This window comes from Pelecanus crispus, chromosome 2, assembly GCF_030463565.1.
Source record: "Pelecanus crispus isolate bPelCri1 chromosome 2, bPelCri1.pri, whole genome shotgun sequence".
Taxonomy (NCBI): domain Eukaryota; kingdom Metazoa; phylum Chordata; class Aves; order Pelecaniformes; family Pelecanidae; genus Pelecanus; species Pelecanus crispus.
In genome coordinates this window covers 156,852,167-156,872,232 of record NC_134644.1, presented here as the reverse complement: position 1 = coordinate 156,872,232, position 20,066 = coordinate 156,852,167, and positions in this window count along the sequence as shown.

Genomic DNA, 20,066 nt, shown 5'->3' with positions numbered 1-20,066 from the left:
AGGTAGCATACTTCCCCCATAAATAGGACACTTGGATACAAACCATGTTTCTTATCTGCCAGGAGAGCTTCTTTAAACATCAAGCCATAGCAGTGACTGGACTGGAAACAGTGAAGGAAGAAAGAAGAAACTCTCAACCCCTCCTGTTTAAGCTCTGACACTGTTTAGAAAGAAATAATTATTAATGGGTGCAGAAAGTGGCAGAGAATGATTTTATTGACTTTTGGTAAAGGAATTGTTTGTGAATGTGAGTGGCTTGACCCTGACCTCAGAGCTATGTCTGGATTTTACCCATTTACTCTTACATATAAAGGGCAAAAGTACTTGCCACCACAATGGCCATGAATTCAAAATTAAGATGGCAAGATTCATTGGGTGAAGATCTGATCCTGCCTAGACATGGTAGGTAATTTAGTGAGAGATTATTGAAATGGGGCCCTAAGTGCTGCTGTGCTAAGCTTCTGGAGCCTACCTGGCCTAGATAGAATTCAGATATCAAACTGCTTAGACTGGGGAAGTAGTTGACAAAGTAGAGGTACAACCATTTAGGATTTATAAGTCAAACTGGAAGATGTCTTTAAGGCTTTGGAATATTAAGACTAGGTGACAGCAGTCCTTTCAGTTTTGGTAGTGATAGCAAGAATACTGTACTGATGTACTAATACAGCTTTTGAAACCATGGTTCTTCAATGAAAAGCACACAATGTAGACATAATGAATGGGATGCAATAACAGGTGGCAATAATGACCAAGTACAAAAATACATATTTTCCCATCAAAACAGCCTGAGAGTAAAATGAAATATGCAAGTTTTGAACTGAAATCTGCTACTAGGAAACAATGACAACTGAACAAAATTTTGATGGTAAATAATAGGCAAGATTTTGTAAAAATTGAGAAGTTTAAATTATTACACTTAATCTCATAAGGTATGTTAATCTATATAGAGCTGAAGTAGATGCAGCTCAGATGGAGGGAACCACACAACACAGTTGTTGCTGTGGTAAACCTATGCCTGTAAACGACAAGGTGGAACTGAAACCCGAAAGTAGGTGAACAGTATAAGTAATTGTTAGGATATTTACAAACAGGAAACAGTCAAACCTGGAGGAATTGTTATCTGCAAGGAAATAAGGATGTGAAAATGAAGCCATGGATGAGGACGTCTGCAGATCTGTCTGAGTGTAATCACAGTTTCATTTCCAGGTGGGAAAAAGATTTATTATACTCTTCTTTCTTTCAGGAAAATTAATGAAAATTGCTTTATATAATAATAGTTATGGTTCAGCTGTTTTGGGGGTTGTCGTGGTTTAGCCCCAGCCAGCAACTAAGCACCACACAGCTGCTTGCTCACTCCCCTTACCCCGATGGGATGGGGGAGAGAATCGGAGGAGTAAGAGTGAGAAACACTCCTGGGTTGAGATAAGAACAGTTTAATAATTGAAATAAAATAAAGTAAAATAGTAATAACAATAATAATTACAATATAATAATAACAGTAATAATAATATACAAAATAAGTGATGCACAATGCAATTGCTCACCACCCGCCAACCGATAGCCAGACAGTTCCCGAGCAGCGATCGCTGCTCCCTGGCCAACCCCCCCCCCAGTTTATATACTGAGCATGATGTCATATGGTATGGAATAGCCCTTTGGTCGTTTGGATCAACTCTTCTGGCTGTGCCCCCTCCCAGTTTCTTGTGCACCTGGCAGAGCATGGGAAGCTGAAAAGTCCTTGACTAGCATAAGCAGTACTTAGCAACAACTAAACCATCAGTGTGTTATCAACATTCTTCTCCTACTAAATCCAAAACACAGCACTATGCCTGCTACTAGGAAGAAAATTAACTCTATCCCAACCGAAACCAGGACAGAGGTGGAGGATGAGAAGAGGATTCAATTATTTAACAATGTAGTTTCATTTCAGAGTGGTTGGGGGTGGTTGTTTCTTTTAATCTGTAACTTTAATTAACAGTTTTTTTCCCCTTCCTGTCTTTCTATCCCAATGGTCTTTAACTATGGAAATTGTCTTGATCAGGAAAAAAGAAGAGTTTATGACCTTCGGAAGATGGGGCAGGCAATTTACGAGGACTACAAGGATGTCATGAGGTTATGCAGGGAGAAAATTAGAAGGGCCAAAGCCCAGCTAGAACTTAATGTGGCTGCTGCCATAAAAGACAATATAAAAAGTTTCTATAAATATGTTAGCAACTAAAGAAAGGCTAAGGAGAATCTTCATCCTTTATTGGATGCAGGGTAAACATAGTGACAAAGCATGAGGAAAAGGCTGAGGTACTTAATGCCTCCTTTGCCTTAGTCTTTAATAGTAAGATCAATTATTCTTGGGGTACCCAGCCCCCTGAGCTGGAAGACAGGGACAGGGAGCAGAATGAAGCCCCCATAATCCAATGGGAAATGGTTAGCGACCTGCTGCACCACTTAAACACACCACTACACCACCCAAGGGCACTGAGGGATCTGACAGAGGTGCTCACCAAGCCACTTTCAATCCTTTATCAGCGGTCCTGGCTAACCAGGGAGGTCCCAGTTGCCTGGAGGTTAGCAAATGTGACACCCATGTACAAGAAGGGCCGGAAGGAGGATCTGGGGAACTACAGGCCTGTCAGACTGACTCAGTGCCGGGGAAGGTTATGCAGTAGATCGTCTTGAGTGCCATCATGCGGCATGTACAGGACAACCAGGGGATCAGGCCCAGTCAGCATGGGTTCATGAAAGGCAGATCCCGCTTGACTAACCTGATCTCCTTCTATGACAAGGTGACCCACTTAGTGGATGACGGAAAGGCTGTGGATGTTCTCTACCTAGACTTTAATAAAGCCTTTGACATCATTTGCCATGGTATTCTCCTGGAGAATCTGTCTGCTCATGACTTGGACAGGCATACTCCTTGCTGGGTAAAAAAACAGCTGGATGGCCAGGTCCAAAGAGTTGTGGTGAATGGAGTGAAATCCAGTTGGCAGCCGGTCACAAGTGGTGTTCCCCAGGGCTCAGTATTGGAGCCAATTCTGTTTCATATCTTTGTCAACAATCTGGATGAGGGGATCAAATGCACCCTCAGTAAGTTTGCAGATGACACCAAACTGGGCGGGAGTGTTGATCTGCTTGAGGGCAGGAAGGATCCACAGAAGGATGTGGAGAGGCTGGATTGATGGGCCGAGGCCAATTGCATGAGGTTCAACAAGTCCAAGTGCCAGGTCCTGCACTTGGGTCGCAACAACCCCATGCAACACTACAGGCGTTTCTCTGGTGAGACTCCACCTTGAATACTGTGTTCAGTTTTGGGTCCCTCACTACAAGAAAGACATTGAAGTGATGGAGTACATCCAAAGAAGAGCAATGAAGCTGGTAAAGGGTCTGGAGCACAAGTCTTAAGAGGAGCGGCTGAGGGAACTGGGGTTGTTTAGCCTGGAAAAAAGGAGGGTCAGGGGAGACTTTATTGCTTTCTATAACTACCTGAAAGGAGGTTGTAGCAAGGTGGTTGTCGGTATCTTCTCCCAAGTAACAAGCAATAGGACAAGAGGAAACAGCCTCAAGTTGTGCCAGGGGAAGTTTCAATTGGATATTAGGAAAATACGTTCACTGAAACATTTATCAAGCATTGGAGCAGGCTGCCCAGGGAAGTGGTTGTGTGACCACCCCTGGAAGTATTTAAATGTGTAGACATGGCTCTTAGGGACATGGTTTAGTGGTGGACTTAGTGCTAGGTTAATGGTTGGACTTGATGATCTTAAAAGTCTTTTCCAACCTGAACAATTCTATCATTCTATGATTTGAAGAAAGACAACATGACAATCGTATGCAATCACATCAACTTCTGGTTTATGATGGAAGCTTCTCCCCTTTTTTTGAGGATTCTTTACTGCTTTCTGAATATAAATTTAAAAACAGATTTCCTAACTCACCAGTTAAATTGCTTTATGTGAACACTGCATAGAGCAGTAGGACACCAATTTCAAAGTGATTACTATTGTTAATTATTTTACAGGTTTAATCTTAGTACAGAGAGACACGCTGTGGTGTAATAAAGATACAGACTATGGTTTCAACAATAGTATTCATGTTTCTTTTGGGGAAAAATTAACAACCTAAAATTACTTCATATTAAAGTAGTTTGGTGCTGCAGTAACATGATTATACAATTAATCAATTCCAGATAAGTTTTGGAAATAACTAAAATAAACTACTCTACTGACATGGAATTCATATTGTAAGCTATTATAAAACAATGCCCCCTAGGCATTGAATTTGCTTTCTTGTAGCAGTTTTTATTTTCATTTTAGGGAAGTTGTGTGAACATATGATATAGCAGGATGGTCAACTTTTTATAAATGTAAGGTCTGTTATGCCCATTACCTTGGTATCTAAGCATATATAAAATTAAGACAATATTTTGCACAACATTTTACAGCTTATTTCATAAACATATCCCTAGCTAAACAAAGTAGCATGGCACTTCTTGAATTCACTTCAGTTGCTCTGTAGAGGCCATGAGAAGACAGCTCTGCCATGTAGAATTTGTCCCAGAGAAGTCATGTCTTGACATAGACAACATTTGGGTCTCTGCCTTGATATTGTATGGGGAAGCATCCCAGCGAGATGCAAAGGTCAGGATTATAACTGCTTCAAAGAATTAAAAATGAGAGGGGAAACTGGCAATTATAATTTATGTTGGAAAATCTGCCTATATGGCCTAAAATCTTGTCTACAAAGTCAGAGACTGACCTTACAGATCTCCAGCTTATAAATATGATCTTAATTCAGGAAAGCTTTTCTTTACTAGAACTACCTACTCAGTCAAAGATTCCTTGATTTTTCTCTAAATGTTACTAGCTGGTATGTGTCTCTGTTACAAAAATGCTAGATGGTGCAGGGCCTGATATTTGACTGGTCTCCAAACTCACTGTGGAGAACACTGGAAAAATTTCAGCCAGTACCTGCATTTATTCCGATTAACTGACTGCATGGACAGATAGGTCTTCAGAGAAAATGTTTCTCATTATTTTTACTGCTAATCTTTTAGAACATATATTACATGTACAACAGTTCCATGTCTGCAAGTTACCTAGACCAAGACAATGGAAGTGAAATCTCTTGGGAGAACCACAAGGAGGTTACACTAGTACTGTTTTCAGTTGCACCATATAATAACCATCAAATCATATGGGTTGTTAGAGCACTCAAGTTCCTCTACATTTTACAAGTAGTAATTGAGGTGAGCTACTGAAACTGCACACTCTAAAGAGACCAGAAATGTTTACTTTCCAGAGAGAGGTGTTTTGGTTTGGTTTGGTTTGGTTTTTATGTCTGCTGCTCAGGATCATTTAAACTTTCAGAACATGTATTTCATAAACTGGTCAAACAAGGTCCAGCAAAGTGAAAATAATAATTTTTAAATGTCTGATGTTAGCTGCTTTCTACCTGCAGTGAGGCTGTTGGTATTGTGGTCATTTTCAGTAACAAATACATCTTTGCATTTCTGAGGATAAACTGGTCTTCTTACCAGGATGTTCTTTACAACATCTAACAGGAATCAGAATAATAAACCGGTCAATCCTTTCTGAATGTAGCTTAGTGACAGATGAATTGGCAACCCTCAGTGCTTAAATGAGTGTTTCACCAGTATTCTAAATAGAAGCAGATGGCAACTTCTCAGAGACTGTGCACATTCCCTGGGGGAGAGGAGAAATGTTGCAACACTCCCCCATTGCACTGGAGCAGATAATTAGGCAATTAGATCTATTAAAAGCTGACAAAGGGAAAACTATAGATGAACCTTCTCCTTAGGCTTCAATATGGCAATACTTAGCCTATAGAGAAAGTCACAGTGAACACATGATTTATTAATTTTAAGACTGATTTATTGTCATTTATGTATGAATGAGCATATGCCCACCTAGCATATACTAGGTATATTTTACATACATACATACATACATGTATGTTTATATACATACGTTATATATATGTGTGATTACAAACAATTATCTCTCTTTTCAGACAATGGTGATTTTGTCAAAAGTCCAAGGCAAAAGTAATTTATGCTCTAATTTCTCCCAGTGGAATTCATTCAGCAAAGAGCTATTTCAGGGTGCCAAAATGTGAGGACTGGGAAGTATTCTCTCCCTCATGGAGGTTAGTTATCTTCCCAGTGCATCTGGAAGAGACAAATGTTCCCAGTAATGAGAGGAGAGCAAGTGAGAGCTTCTCCACTTCTTAAAGAATATATTTGCTAGGAAATGAATTGATCTTCAGTGTGGACTCTGTGTGTGTGTCCTTCAGCACCAGCCAGATGAGCTCAGCTTAATGACTTGTGTCACGGAATGAAAGATTGCTGTGAAGTCTTTCCGTTCATATGATTTTACAGTTAGTAAATGGACTGGTGGAACTGGAACTAATTTCACTCTCGTTATATTTGTTGGATAAAATGCTAACACAATGAATGCTGCAATTTAATTCTATTAATTAGACATGCTAATTTTTGGTGCACAGGTGTCAGTCATAGGTTTTACAGTTTGTTTCTTTTCTGTTTCTTGCTGCAGAAGGAAAAAGGCATATTCAAAGGACCTTCCCAATCTTCTCTTTTATTAGCTGAAAAATGAAGATACAACTATAATTCTTTCTGTCTCTCTCCGTATATCCAGGTACCCATAGGCACTTTATTAATAATCTATTGTTAATTATATAATTATATACTCAATAGAAATGAAATCTAATATTTATTCTTAATATAATGTTAAGAATATTAATATTATTTATTACCTTATGTCATGACTCAGTAGCCAGTCATTGTGCCAGGTACTGTACAAACACAGGAGAAAACCAAACATGTATTAAGCCACACTTCAAAAATCTATACTACATAGAATTTTAAGAAATAGATATAATAATATGAATAAAAAATCAACTACAGATCATATAATCAAGTAAAATCAAATCAAATAAAATTTGGAAGATCCTGATCATACGGAAATCAATAGATCCCGCAGATGTGACATGAAGCAGAATATACCTTTTGATCTCAGATGCAGTGTGATGCAGAATGGAGAAATGAAAATACAAGAAAGGACAAAAGTTCAGCAGAATAAAATAAATAATAAAAATATCAAACACAAAGTAATAGAAGAAGAGAGAGCAAGCAGTCACTAGGAGACAAAGCTGTAAAAACTCAATATTATAGCTTCTTAAGTGGTCAAGACGTTTCAAAACTAAGTTAATTTTAAATAACCTTTCTTTTTAAGAAACAGGAAAATTGACTGTCTATAGCCTTTATGTTGCTTGGGAATATCATGCTTGCTTTACTCTTTATCAATGTCTTCTCTCTTGTGTTTTTTCTTTGCATCACATACCCAAGTAAAGTGGAAACTTCCTTAGGTAATTTCTCCACAAACAAGGAGACCTTTTTCTAAATTACTTCCCAGTTTTATTTATTTTTTAAAAATGGTCTCCTTGAACTATCCCTGCCTTGTTCTGTATATCAGTGACAGTTTTACATTCTCTTTCAGTAATTTCTGGAGAGTTTCCAGTTTCTATGACTTATTTTAGAGGCCAAGAATATAAATGACCTTCCAGTACTGCATTGTAATTCTAATGCCCAATATTTTTTCAGGTTTCAGAGAGATAGTTCACACCCATACACTCACAAATGGGTTTTATACATATGTAGTTGTCATTGGGGAAAGAAACTAGCAAGGACAACTCTCCTTGTCTTCATTGTACAGCAATGAAAACTGTTCATTGTATTGGCAATTGCCATCTTTAATGCGGGAAAACTCTCTATACTCTCTCAGAGCTGCTTTTGAGAGTTTGATTTCCTTCCATTCACCATACAGGGAGACTAGGAGATTAACCTTCATCAGATAAAGTTAGTATCTTTGAAGTTTCCTTATATGACTCCTCAGGGGAAAAAAAAGAAAAAGCAAAAGACCTTACAAGTAATTTGGCTTCATACTAGGGGGAAAAAAAAAGAGTAGTTCAAGCTACACAATGATTCCTTCTGGCATTTAATTCAATTAATCTGTGATGTGTTCCTTAACTATTTCTCCTTTCTACTTAACCAATATGAATAGATTACATATATATTATGAACAATGGAAAAGGCACAAATGGAGTGAAAAGTCTGTGTTAAAAGCAAGTAGTTATTAAGATGTTTTATTATCATTAAGACAAAGTTGTTTTCTGAACTTGTACCAAAGAAATAAAAGTTGTTTGTCTATTATATGGAGTGCAATCTATGAAACTTTTGGCAAAGTCATGGTAAATGATATTTGAGACAGTGTAAGAGAGATAATGGATTCTGAAGCCAAGTAGTCAAGATAAAAAAAAAAAAAATTCAAGCATGTAGAAATGAAATAATTGACAGCTAATGTAAACTGTAATGTTAGATTTCTGATTATTTATGGAAAACCATGCAGTTTTAAGTTTTACAGTAATATGAGTAGTTTACAATACTATAAACAATGGACTGAAGACTTTTGTATTAAGTGTAAATTTAATGTTCTTTGGATCAAGGGAAGAAGAGTTAATGTTATTTTTGTCAGCTGCTACTCAATTTAAAAAGTTACATAAATTAGATAAACTCATTCATTTTCTAAATAGATACTACTTCTGAATGGTTCTTTACTGCTACTTGAACATTTTTCTGTCTAAACTTTTTATTCAATTCATAGAATTGCTGGGTTGGAAGGGAGCTCATGAAGTTATCTAAACCACTCTCTGTTTAAATAGCTTTAAGCCATTTTTGACAGGTGTTCTTTCTACTCTGTTTTTAACAGTGGTTGTGGACACTCTACAGCCTTCCCAGTCTGGTGCAGTACTGTTTTATCCTTAACAACTGATGTCTCATGTCTTGAATTTCTTTGCTACAATTACTATTCATGCTACACATACATACACAGAAAATAGAAAAACCAGAAAACATTGGTTTGATTACTAGTTCTAACATTTTTCCAGGAACTGATATTAAACAGGTATATCTATATTTAATGATTCCTCCTTTCTGACTTTATAAAAATAGGGACTGGAGAGCTTTTTCCAGTCTTTCAATATCTCACCAAGCTTCCCTGAGTTCTTACGAGATAAAGGAGTTTGGCTGTGAGATCTTGTGCGCCAAGGTCTAAGTATCTTTATATGAAATTAACCTATAAAATGAAAATGTGCAAATTACCTGAACACTTTTTAAAGTTGTTTCTTGCTTGTTCCTGACTAAGATTTTATCTTTTGCATTCTAATTACCACCTGGTCTGTGTTCATCAATTTAGTATGACATAATCTACTTAATTTTTGTTGACATTACTACTAATTTCATAGTCTCCATCTTGCTATTAACATTCTTACAAAATAATTGCTTGTGTATTTTTTTCCTTAGTACATTTCATTTGTGCATTGGCTTTTGTGGTTTTGCGCATATCTTATTATTCTTAATACCTTGTCCTAGGCTTCACTTTTTCTATGCACCTTTTTTGTGTTTGAGATTCATGAAGAAACATCCTGATTTAGCCAAGGTGATTTTTTAAAAGATGTCCAAGCTTTCTTGAAGTAGGACATTTTGTATGTGTATTTTCAATACCATTCATTAAGAATGAACAATAGTATGAGACTACTTTACCACTTTTTACCTATTTCTTAGGATGTCTTACATACTCTTAGAGTTTATTATTTCAATCTAATATATTATGATACAATATAAAATACTTATATTTCTATATTTCTACTAAAATAATGTAAATGAAAATATTCTATTCCTTCATACACTGCATTTTGATGTTATTTTTCCTCCTTAACACAAGAATGATGAACACTCATTCTATGACCACTCGGACCTAAATTAATTTCCTTCTTGATATTCTCAGTCTTCCCAGTTTTTGAATGAAATGTAGTACAACCTTTTCTGGGGGTGTTACATATCACTATGTAGTCAAAAAAATTCACTGGGATTCAGTTCACAAAATATTACCTCCTTCCCAACAGCTACTACACGTTCACCAGTCACCTAGATTCTCTTTATTGTCACTAAAGAAAAAAAAAGAAAATTCTAGGGTTGAGAGTGATGTGGTCTAAACTATAGTTTTATTCTCCCAGAGGTAGTTTAGCTGATAAGCACTCATGTAGCTATGCAGAATTAGGTGAGGAAAATTCTACCTGATGTGTCATGTTGTCCTACCTCTTACCGTACCTTACCAGGTCGTTAACATATCCCAAAACCAATAATTCCAACCCTTTGCATGATTCTGCCAGTTCCTCAAACAAAGATATCTTCCTGCCCTTCTATAATTGTCAGTGAACTCTTGCCATACAGTACTTTATTAAGATTCATCTCAAATATCTGTCACTGTATTTTAGATTCTGGAGGATGTGCATTTGGATACCATATCATATATCATATCATATATTTTCATATATGTGTGTGTTTGTGTATATATATACACATATACACACACGCTTTTTGCCTTACCTTTACTTTTTTCACAGTTTTTCCCTTTTTTTTTTTAAATTTAATGTAATGTTCATCCATTCTTTCACATCTTAAACATTGGATTTCATGAACAGGCCATTATATGCCTCTTCTGTTAAGAAGAGCAAGATTCAGAAATCCTGTTAAGAAAAAAAGGAGGGTAATTGTGGTGGGTGATTCCCTCCTGCAGGGAAATGAGGGCCCAATCTGCCGTCCGGAGCCATCCCACAGGGAAGTCTGCTTCCTCCCTGGGGCGCGGGTTAGGGACGTTACTATGAAACTCCCTGATCTCATAAAGCCCTCCGATTATTACCCGTTGCTGGTTGTACAGGTTGGCAGTGATGAGATTACAGAGAGAAGTCCTAAAGTGATCAAAAGGGACTTCAGGGCACTGGGACAATTGGTTGCAGGATCGGGAGCACAGGTAGTGTTTTCCTCAATCCCGTCAATGGCAGGGAAGAATGCTGAAAGTAACAGGAAGACTCACCTGGCTCAGAGGCTGGTGCCACCAGTGGAATTTTGTTTGTTTTGATCATGGAGAGGTTTACATGGCACTGGGCCTGCTGGCAGCAGCTGGAGTTCAGCTGTCTCCAAAGGGGAAAAGGATTCTCGCCCATGAGTTGGTGGGACACATTGAGAGGGCTTTAAACTAGGTTTGAAGGGGGAAAGAGATATAAACGGGCCCACTAGTGAGGAGCCCAAGGGCAGCATGGCAACGTTGGGGGCGAAATCGATAGCCCATCTCAAGTGCATGTACACCAATGCATGTAGCATGGGTAACAAACAGGAGGAGGAGCTGGAAGTCCTTGTGCAGCAGGATGGCTATGACATAGTTGCCATCACAGAAACGTGGTGGGATGACTCTCATGACTGGAGTGCTGCACTGGATGGCTATAAGCTCTTCAGAAGGGACAGGCAGGGAAGGAGAGGCATTGGGGTGGCTCTGTATGTTAGGGAGAGATTTGACTGTATAGAGCTCGACAGTGGTGATGATGAGGCTGAGTGCTTATGGGTAAGGATGAGGGGGAAGGCCAGCAAGGCAGATGTCCTGTTGGGAGTCTGCTATAGACCACCCAACAAGGATGTAGAGATAGATGAAACGTTCTACAAGCGTCTGGCAGATGTCTCACAATCACTAGCCCTTGTTCTCGTCGGGGACTTCAACTTGCTGGACATCTGCTAAAAATAAAACACAACAGAGAGGCAACAGTCTTGGAAGTTCCTAGAGTGTGTGGAAGATAACTTTGTGATGCAGCTGTTAAGTGAGCCTACCAGGGGAGGTGCCTCACTTGGCTTAGTGACCACGATATGATAGAGTTCTCGATTCTGGGCAATGTAAAGAGGAGGGGCAGCAAAACTGTTACCATGGAGTTCCGGAGGGCAGACTTTGGCCTGTTCAGGACCCTGGTTGGCAAAGTCCCTTGGGAGACAGTCCTGAAGGACAAAGGGGTCCAGGAAGGCTGGGCCTTCTTCAAGAAGGAAGTCTTAAGGGCGCAGGAGCGGGCTGTCCCCGTGTGCCGTAAGACCAACCAGCGGGGAAATCGACCGGCCTGGCTGAATAGGGAGCATTTGCGGGGACTCAGGGAAAAAAGGACAGTCTACCACCATTGGAAGAAGGGGCAGGCAGCTCAGGAAGAGTCCAGGGACCTTGTTAGGTCATGCAGGGAGGAAATTAGAAAAGCAAAAGCCCGGCAAGAACTCAATCTGGCCAATGTTTTAAAAGATAATAAAAAATGCTTTTATAAGTACATCAGCAATGAAAGGAGAGCCAAGGAGGATCTCCATCCTTTGTTGGATATGGGGGGGAACATTGTCATTAATGATGAGGAAAAGGCTGAGGTATTTAATGCTTTCTTTGCTTCTGTGTTTAATAAACAGACCAGTCCTCCCCAGGGTACTCAGGACCCTGAGCTGCAAGACAGGGATGGGGACCAGAATGGAGCCCTCATAATCCAGGAGGAAGCAGTTAATGACCTGCTATGCTATCTGGATGCTCACAAGTCTATGGGGCCAGATGGGATCCACCCGAGAGTATTTAGGGAGCTGGCAGAGGAGCTCACCGAGCCACTTTCCACCATCTATCAGCAGTCCTGGTTAACAGGGGAGGTCCCTGATGACTGGAGGCTTGCCAATGTGACGCCCATCTACAAGAAGGGCTGGAAGGAGGACCCGGGGAACTACAGGCCTGTCAGACTGACCTCGGTGCCGGGAAAGATTATGGAGCAGTTCATATTGAGTGACCTCAACAGGCAAGTGCAGGTCAACCAGGGGATCAGGCCCAGCCAGCATGGGTTCATGAAAGGCAGGTCCTGCTTGACCAACCTGATCTCATTCTATGATCTGGTGACCTGTCTAGTGGATGAGGGAAAGGCTGTGGATGTCATCTACCTGGACTTCAGCAAAGCCTTTGACACAGTCTCCCATAGCATTCTCCTTGGGAAGCTGGCAGCTCATGGCTTGGACTGGTGTACTTTTCACTGGGTAAAAAACTGGTTGGGTGGCCAAGCCCAGAGAGTAGTGGTGAATGGAGTCAAATCCAGTTGGTGACTGGTCATGAGCAGTGCTCCCCAGGGCTCCGTTTTGGTGCCAGCCTTGTTTAATATCTTTAGCAATGATCTAGATTAATGGATTGAGTGCACCCTCAGTAAGTTTGCAGATGACACTAAACTGGGTGGGAGTGTCGATCTGCTGGAGGGTAGGATGGCCCTGCAGAGGGACCTGGACAGGCTGGATCCATGGGCTGGGGCCAATTGGATGAGGTTCAACAAGACCAAGTGCCGGGTCCTGCACTTAGGTCACAACAACCCCATGCAATGCTACAGGCTTGGGGAAGCGTGGCTGGAAAGCTGCCCGGCAGAAAAGGACCTGGGGGTTCTGGTTGACAGCTGTCTGAACATGAGCCAGCAGTGTGCCAGGGTGGCCAAGAAGGCCAACAGCATCCTGGCTTGTATCAGGAACAGTGTGGCCAGCAGGAACAGGGAGGCGATTGTGGCCCTGTACTCAGCGTTGGTGAGGCCGCACCTCGAATACTGTGTTAACTTTTCGGCCCCTCAATACAAGAAAGACATTGACATGCTGGAGCATGTTCAGAGAAAGGCAACAAGGCTGGTGAAGGGTCTGTAGCAGAGGCCTTATGAGGAGCGGCTGAGGGAACTGGGGTGGTTTAGCCTGGAGAACGGGAGGCTGAGGGGAGACCTTATTGCTCTCTACAACTACCTGAAAGGAGGTTGTAGTGAGGTGGGTGTTGGTGTCTTCTCCCAAGTAGTTAGCGTTAGGACGAGAGGAAATGGGCTCAAGCTGCACCAGGGGACATGTAGACTGGATATTAGGAAGAATTTCTTTATGGAAAGGGTAGTCAAGCATTAGAACAGGGTGACCAGAGAGGTGGTGGAGTCACCATCCCTGGAAGTGTTCAAAAAATGTGTACATGTGGCACTTGGGGACGTGGTTTAGTGGGCATGGACGTGTTGGTTTGATGATTGGACTGATGGTCTTAGAGGTCCCTTCCAATCTTAAAGCTTCTTAGTTTTTACTTTCATTATAACTAATCCATCCACCAAGCGAGGAAACATGAAATTGCTACTCTCCCCTTAATTGGTTTAGTGGTGGACTTGGTAATGTTAGGTTAATGGTTGGACTGGATGATCTTAAAGATCTTTTCCAACCTAAACGATTCTATGATTCTAGACACAGAAAATACTAAGAATAAATTAGAGATTTAGATTACTTTTTCCATAAGCCTGTCTAGTTTTAAGTACCCTGAATGTGACAAACTATTTTCTGAATTAAATATTTTCATACTCCTTTGAAATAAAACATTGTCTGATTTCAGGCAACTAAAGCACAATAATACAATAATTGAGAAATAAGTCTACATCGTGAGGTAATGCTTCAATTCATGGTAAAAGCTGAAGTGCTTTGGTGTGATTCCACTGATGACATTAACGCACGTCATAGTTCAGAAGTCATCAAAACTGTTCATGTAAATGGAAAAGTCAAAGAGACATGAGGACTTTTCCTGCCTTAAGTATAATTCTTTGGATTTTGATGTTAAAACTGACACTCTTAAAGCTATTTTAAAACATGATTCCTGACTTAATGCTCTGCCCCTAAGGAGCTTTTGGCAAAAGCTTGCAAGATAGCCTCCAAGATCTTACTCTATAATCTAAGATTAAGCATTTTGAAAGCATTTTCACAAGTTGTTCACAAAAGAAAACAAAATATTGTCTTTTACAAGTACTGATTCATCTATAATAAATTTTTTTAAAGTAGCATCAATATGGAATGACACTTTTCTGAAAAACAACAACTTTCTCTAGTTTTTAGGGCAAAGATTTTTTTTTTCCCCCAGCTAATAGGTTTATATAACTGTCCTTTTCCTAAAGAACAAATTTATTGTGTCTGTAAAGTCTGTGTCCTAATTCCTCATCACAGGTAACTTAAAAAACTGCTATAAATAAAGGAAATTTTAAACAGAATGTAAAAGAGATGCTAGCTTCTATCATGCACTGGATTCAGAATATATATCAGGTACATGATAAAAGCTTCATATTAACATGTTCTGCAAATGGCTCTGTTAGCAGGTTTACAACAGGTAACACTTTCATCCGTATAACATGAAAGTGCTTCATTTTCCCCAACTAGGCACAGTACATTAATTGGCTTGATTATTGTTTTCTGACCTCATTTGGTAGTTCCTGACATATAATGCTGAGAATTTTTAGTAGAGAATACTATATTAAGCCAGAATTTTTTTACTGTATACTTTGATGTTTGGATTTGATAGTGTAAGTCAATTACTCATCTGAGTATACACAAATTTCCCTTGAACAAAATCTAATACACACTTTAATCTGAAATTGTAACAACCAATATGTCTACAAGCATATATGTGTACATGCACATATACCTATGGCTACTTGAAACCCCAAAATTCTATTCTTTAAGTTCCTATCTTTGCAAATTAAGCCCTCAAAAGCTAGAAAATGAGAAATGTCATTTGTATAGCTTTCATTTCACCCATGTATTAATTTGTTTAATATATTCTTTGCAACGCTGTCTTTCATTTCATATTTCATTTCATATTTTCTGCAAGATGTCTGCTTTTTTTGTGCAGAAATAGGATTGTTCTGTGTGTGAATCTTGTTAGTATAGAATACCTATTATCTGGAAGAACAAAGTGTCCCTTTGTTACTGAATCTTAAAATTAAGTGGTAGAGCCATGAGGTTATAGTACTATAAATGGTGTTTTATAGTTAGTCAAATATTACCTTTGGAACTGTACATTAAGCTTGCATTTGCTGCAGTTTGCACATAATGTTGAACAAAGCAGTTGTAACAAACTTGACATTTGTGTTTGGTAATTTCTTGTATAATATCTTGAAAACCTATTAAGGAGAACACAGCCAAGATATTTGTTGAAATGCTATAATCACAGCTTTCTCTGAAGTGAATCTGCGCTCGCTGGAGAAGAGCCTACATTTCTAATAGTATGCTAAATTACATCAGGGAATATTTCCAGACACTGGAACTTGATTGTCTTTAAGTTGGGAGAATATTTCCAGATGTAATATGGACTTAAAACTCACACTTTAGTTTTGATTTGGATTCGCAGAACCTTCCTCAAATAAATCCCAAGCAAGGCTCAGAGATGGCTAGAGGTAATTTCAAATAGGCAGCTTAGATGTGATGAAATGCTATTCAGAGAAATAAGATGAGGTAGTTTGGACAATGCATGCTTTCAGTGCCAGATAATAATCCAAGGTGTGTATAATTTTCTGTTGTAGCTACAGCATATAGGCCCCCGACATTTACTATTTCTTTTTATTTAAGAAGGGGTCCAAAGAACTCTTCAAGCTGAAAGACAGACATTTTTGGACATGAAAGAAAATGAATGCTTATAGTCACTGAATACTAATTTCTTGATCTAGACTGGGCATTGGTTTCTTTACTTTCTCCTGGATACAGTAAGAGGACAATACAATTCTCTAATGAAAGACATCCTAATAAAGACTTCCTGGTCTAGCCCAGCTGCTTGACAGGATGTTCTTTTTCCGTATCAATACTGTCCTTCTGTTTTTATCTCCCTTTTGCCCAACAATAAAGGGTTTAGGTGCTGATAGCAGAGTTAAGGCTACAACACTACAATGGAAAAGATAACCATTCCAGAGTAACCAGCCTCATGGTCAGAAAATAGTGCCAGGTATATTGAATTTACAAATAAGACATAGATACATGGTGCTTACTAATGAAGAATATTCTTCCCACACACTGGATCTTCAAGCCTCCAGATCATAAAATAATGGATATTTTTAGTCCTAATCACTAAGTGCACGGATCCAAAAAAGGGCTTGTTCAGACCTTAAATAAAACAAAAACTGAGCATTCCCTCTGCTCAGCAGGTCCATGTCCTGAATTACCTAAAACTCAGTAAACACATCACTGTTCCTTACATCTAGCCATGCTTCTTTAAAGTATATATATCTCAGCAAACGGCTATCTACATCCTGCCTGAGTTACAGGAAAAAATAATGAACAGTTAAGCAGAGGAAAATTGCATTTTCTCAGGGGCCCAGTTTATTAAGAGGTGATTAGATGAAATCTACAGCATGCCAGAATATTCAGAACATTTCAGAAATGAAGTCAGTACTGTATTTACTTGAAAATGTAGTTCATTGTAGAGAAGGAGAAAGAGATACCATCAAATTTTTTTTAACCAACATTTAGAACCTGCATTCAAGAAGTAGGAGAGCAGAAAATTCAGTGCCCTTCCTGGCTTCAGATATCTCCAACTATGTAAAACATCTTTTTAAGCAATTCCCTGAATATGTTTTGTTTTCTTGTTGTACTTCTAGATTTAAAGGCTTTTAATACAAAGGCAAGGGCAACCCAGGGGCTGGAATCTCTAAAATTTGGCTTCTCTGAACACATGGATACTCTTGACTACTACTATATTAAAGTCATGTTTCCTTTTGCTTGTTCAACTTTTCACCCCATAAACAATTCTTTTTTTTGTTTTGTTTTGTTTTTTTTTCCTGTATAATGACACATCTTCAGAAAGGTAGGGAAGAAGAATCAGGGGGTCACTAATGAAAATGGGCTAATATTTAATGTACACCTCTTGGGAACGACTTGATTAACTTTACCTCAACTAGCAGAAGTTTTAAACCCAATTTGTCATGGATGACTCTGGCTCCTAGGTTGTTAGATATGAAAGAGGAACCATCTGTAGCTCCTGCAGCTGTGTTATTTTGAACGCTGCAACAACTGAATATTTGTGTTATGCCTTAAATGAACTGTCTGAAGACCTACTGAGTTGAATCCCAGAGATTACTTAGATTTCCTTAAGGTTTTGAGAATGCTTAGGATTGCATGAAAGGTAGTTCCTGTCTCAACAGAGGCTTAAACCTAGTCTAGACATCTGTCTTCTTTTGATGAAAATTTTGAATGGGATGCAGTTGAAAAGTCACAAACTTAAAGACTGTCTCCTGAATTAAAAAAAAAAAAAACAAACAAAAAACCACAACACCCCAAACAAAAAACAATGGCTTGATATTGTCACACATCATATAACATCTCAGTTTGAAAAATTAATGTTTGGAAAAAGAGCAATCAACTGAAAACAAGATCTTACAATAGGAAATTTGGGTTTTCCTCAGTATTATGTGATGCTGCCAACACCACAGTCAACATGTGGGATTCAACACATAATTTGCTACCAAAAAGTACACTCATAAATACTGACATAATGAACATTGCACATATATATTGGAATAAAAAATTGAGTAAAAAAAAATAGAATCTGCTCCCTTGTTGAAGGGAACTGGTTAGACAATAGGTTTTGTGTTTGTTTTTAAAATACTTTTAGTATTGAACAATAACTCTAGTACTTCACAACATTTTTTCTAAATTGGCAATCATAAATAAAAATTAAATCTGTTCATTAAAGAACAAAATCCAAATACATAAGTTATTTATGCTATTGTTTATAATTTTCCCAGCTAAACTGCTTAGAGCACTGTTGTTTCAGACTGTACTGAACCAATAAATTATAATTTCATATTTGCATTTTTAGTACCTTGGAGACTTCCCCACAAACACATGTTAATTACTGTGCTGCAAAAACACAAAATCAGAACAGGAGTTTTCCTTACAATTTCCTTACAATTCTGATATGAATAAAGAGATAGTAGATAAGGCAGAAAGATAAGTGGGTGAAGAGAACTTTGGACCCTGATCTTAGAACACCAGCACTGTCAGAGTTGTCAAACTCCTTCTAGGCAATGCAGCATAGTGGAATATTTTGAGGAGAGCAAAAAGACAGTAAAAGCTCCTTTTCCTGTAGCCTTCATGACATACACCAAGAGAGAATCTTTTAAAAATAGATCACAAGTGAAGCAAAAGGCAAGATTTACTGCCACGTCTCTCAGGATTTAAGAACTCTATTAAGCCCTCTGGATGTTACAAGTCACAAACTCAAATCTTCAGAATCCAAGTGGCTGTGATATGCATACCTTAAAAAGCTGAAGAGTTGCAGAGTATGTACTGGGCTTTTCACAGGTCCAACTACTGTACTCTAGGATTGCGCTGGTGTCATTAGGCAGCTAGATCCATGAGAAACTCAGCAATGTCAGCTCTGATAGCTTCTAGTCACTTGGTTCTTCACACAGCTGGAGATGTGGGTTGTTAAACCATTTCAGTCAGCTCAGTCACACTAACAGCTGCATGATGTAATCTTGACTCTAGGGATCCATGTGAGATATTTAGGATTTTGAGAGATTTAAAAACTAATAAAAAACTATCAGTAAGATAGCCATCAGGGTTTAACACAAGTTTAGCATCACTTTTTTTTTTTTCATAACCTCAACCTGAGAACTGGCATCTGGGGCAAGTTATATCTTGGAAAGCGTGAAATTTATAAGAACTAAAAATAGGCACTAGTACTAAAAAATTGCTGAGCAACTGCTTCCTGTGCTCTTTTTGTTATTTGTGTTCGACTGGCTTCTGCCTTTCTCATCTCATGCAGATCCTTTATCTCTTGCTGTGTCTAGCCTTGAATTCACACCTCACGAGTTTATGAATCCTTTATGGAAATCACTGGAAGTTTACCTATATGCCATCCTGAAAGTCATGTTCAATGTTGAATCTTCACTTCCATTGAACACAGCAGCAACATTTCCCAGACTCAAAAGGTGTGGCTAAAAAAGAACGTAAGCATTTAAAAGAAATGGAGGTGTCTATGACTACTTAAAAATAGGCAAAATGAGTATGCTGTAGCCAAATAGAGACTATTAATAAGTTTGTAACCAAGCTAAACTATTACAGAGATTTTAAGTCTCAGGCACTAAATGAATATTTATCTGTATAATGTTGATTCCCTTTCCTTACCAAAAAAGATTCAGTAAAGATTCAGATAAAGCTTTTTAAAGAAAATACATCAACATCAGTTTCGATACATATATTTTCTGTTGATTTTTCTTCTTTAGTTCTCTTTGACAAAAGTAATATTCTTTATATAGTTCAAGTAATGCAGATGACATTGAACTGTCATAAAATTGAATAAGAAAATTTTAAAATTATATGACTGAAGAGC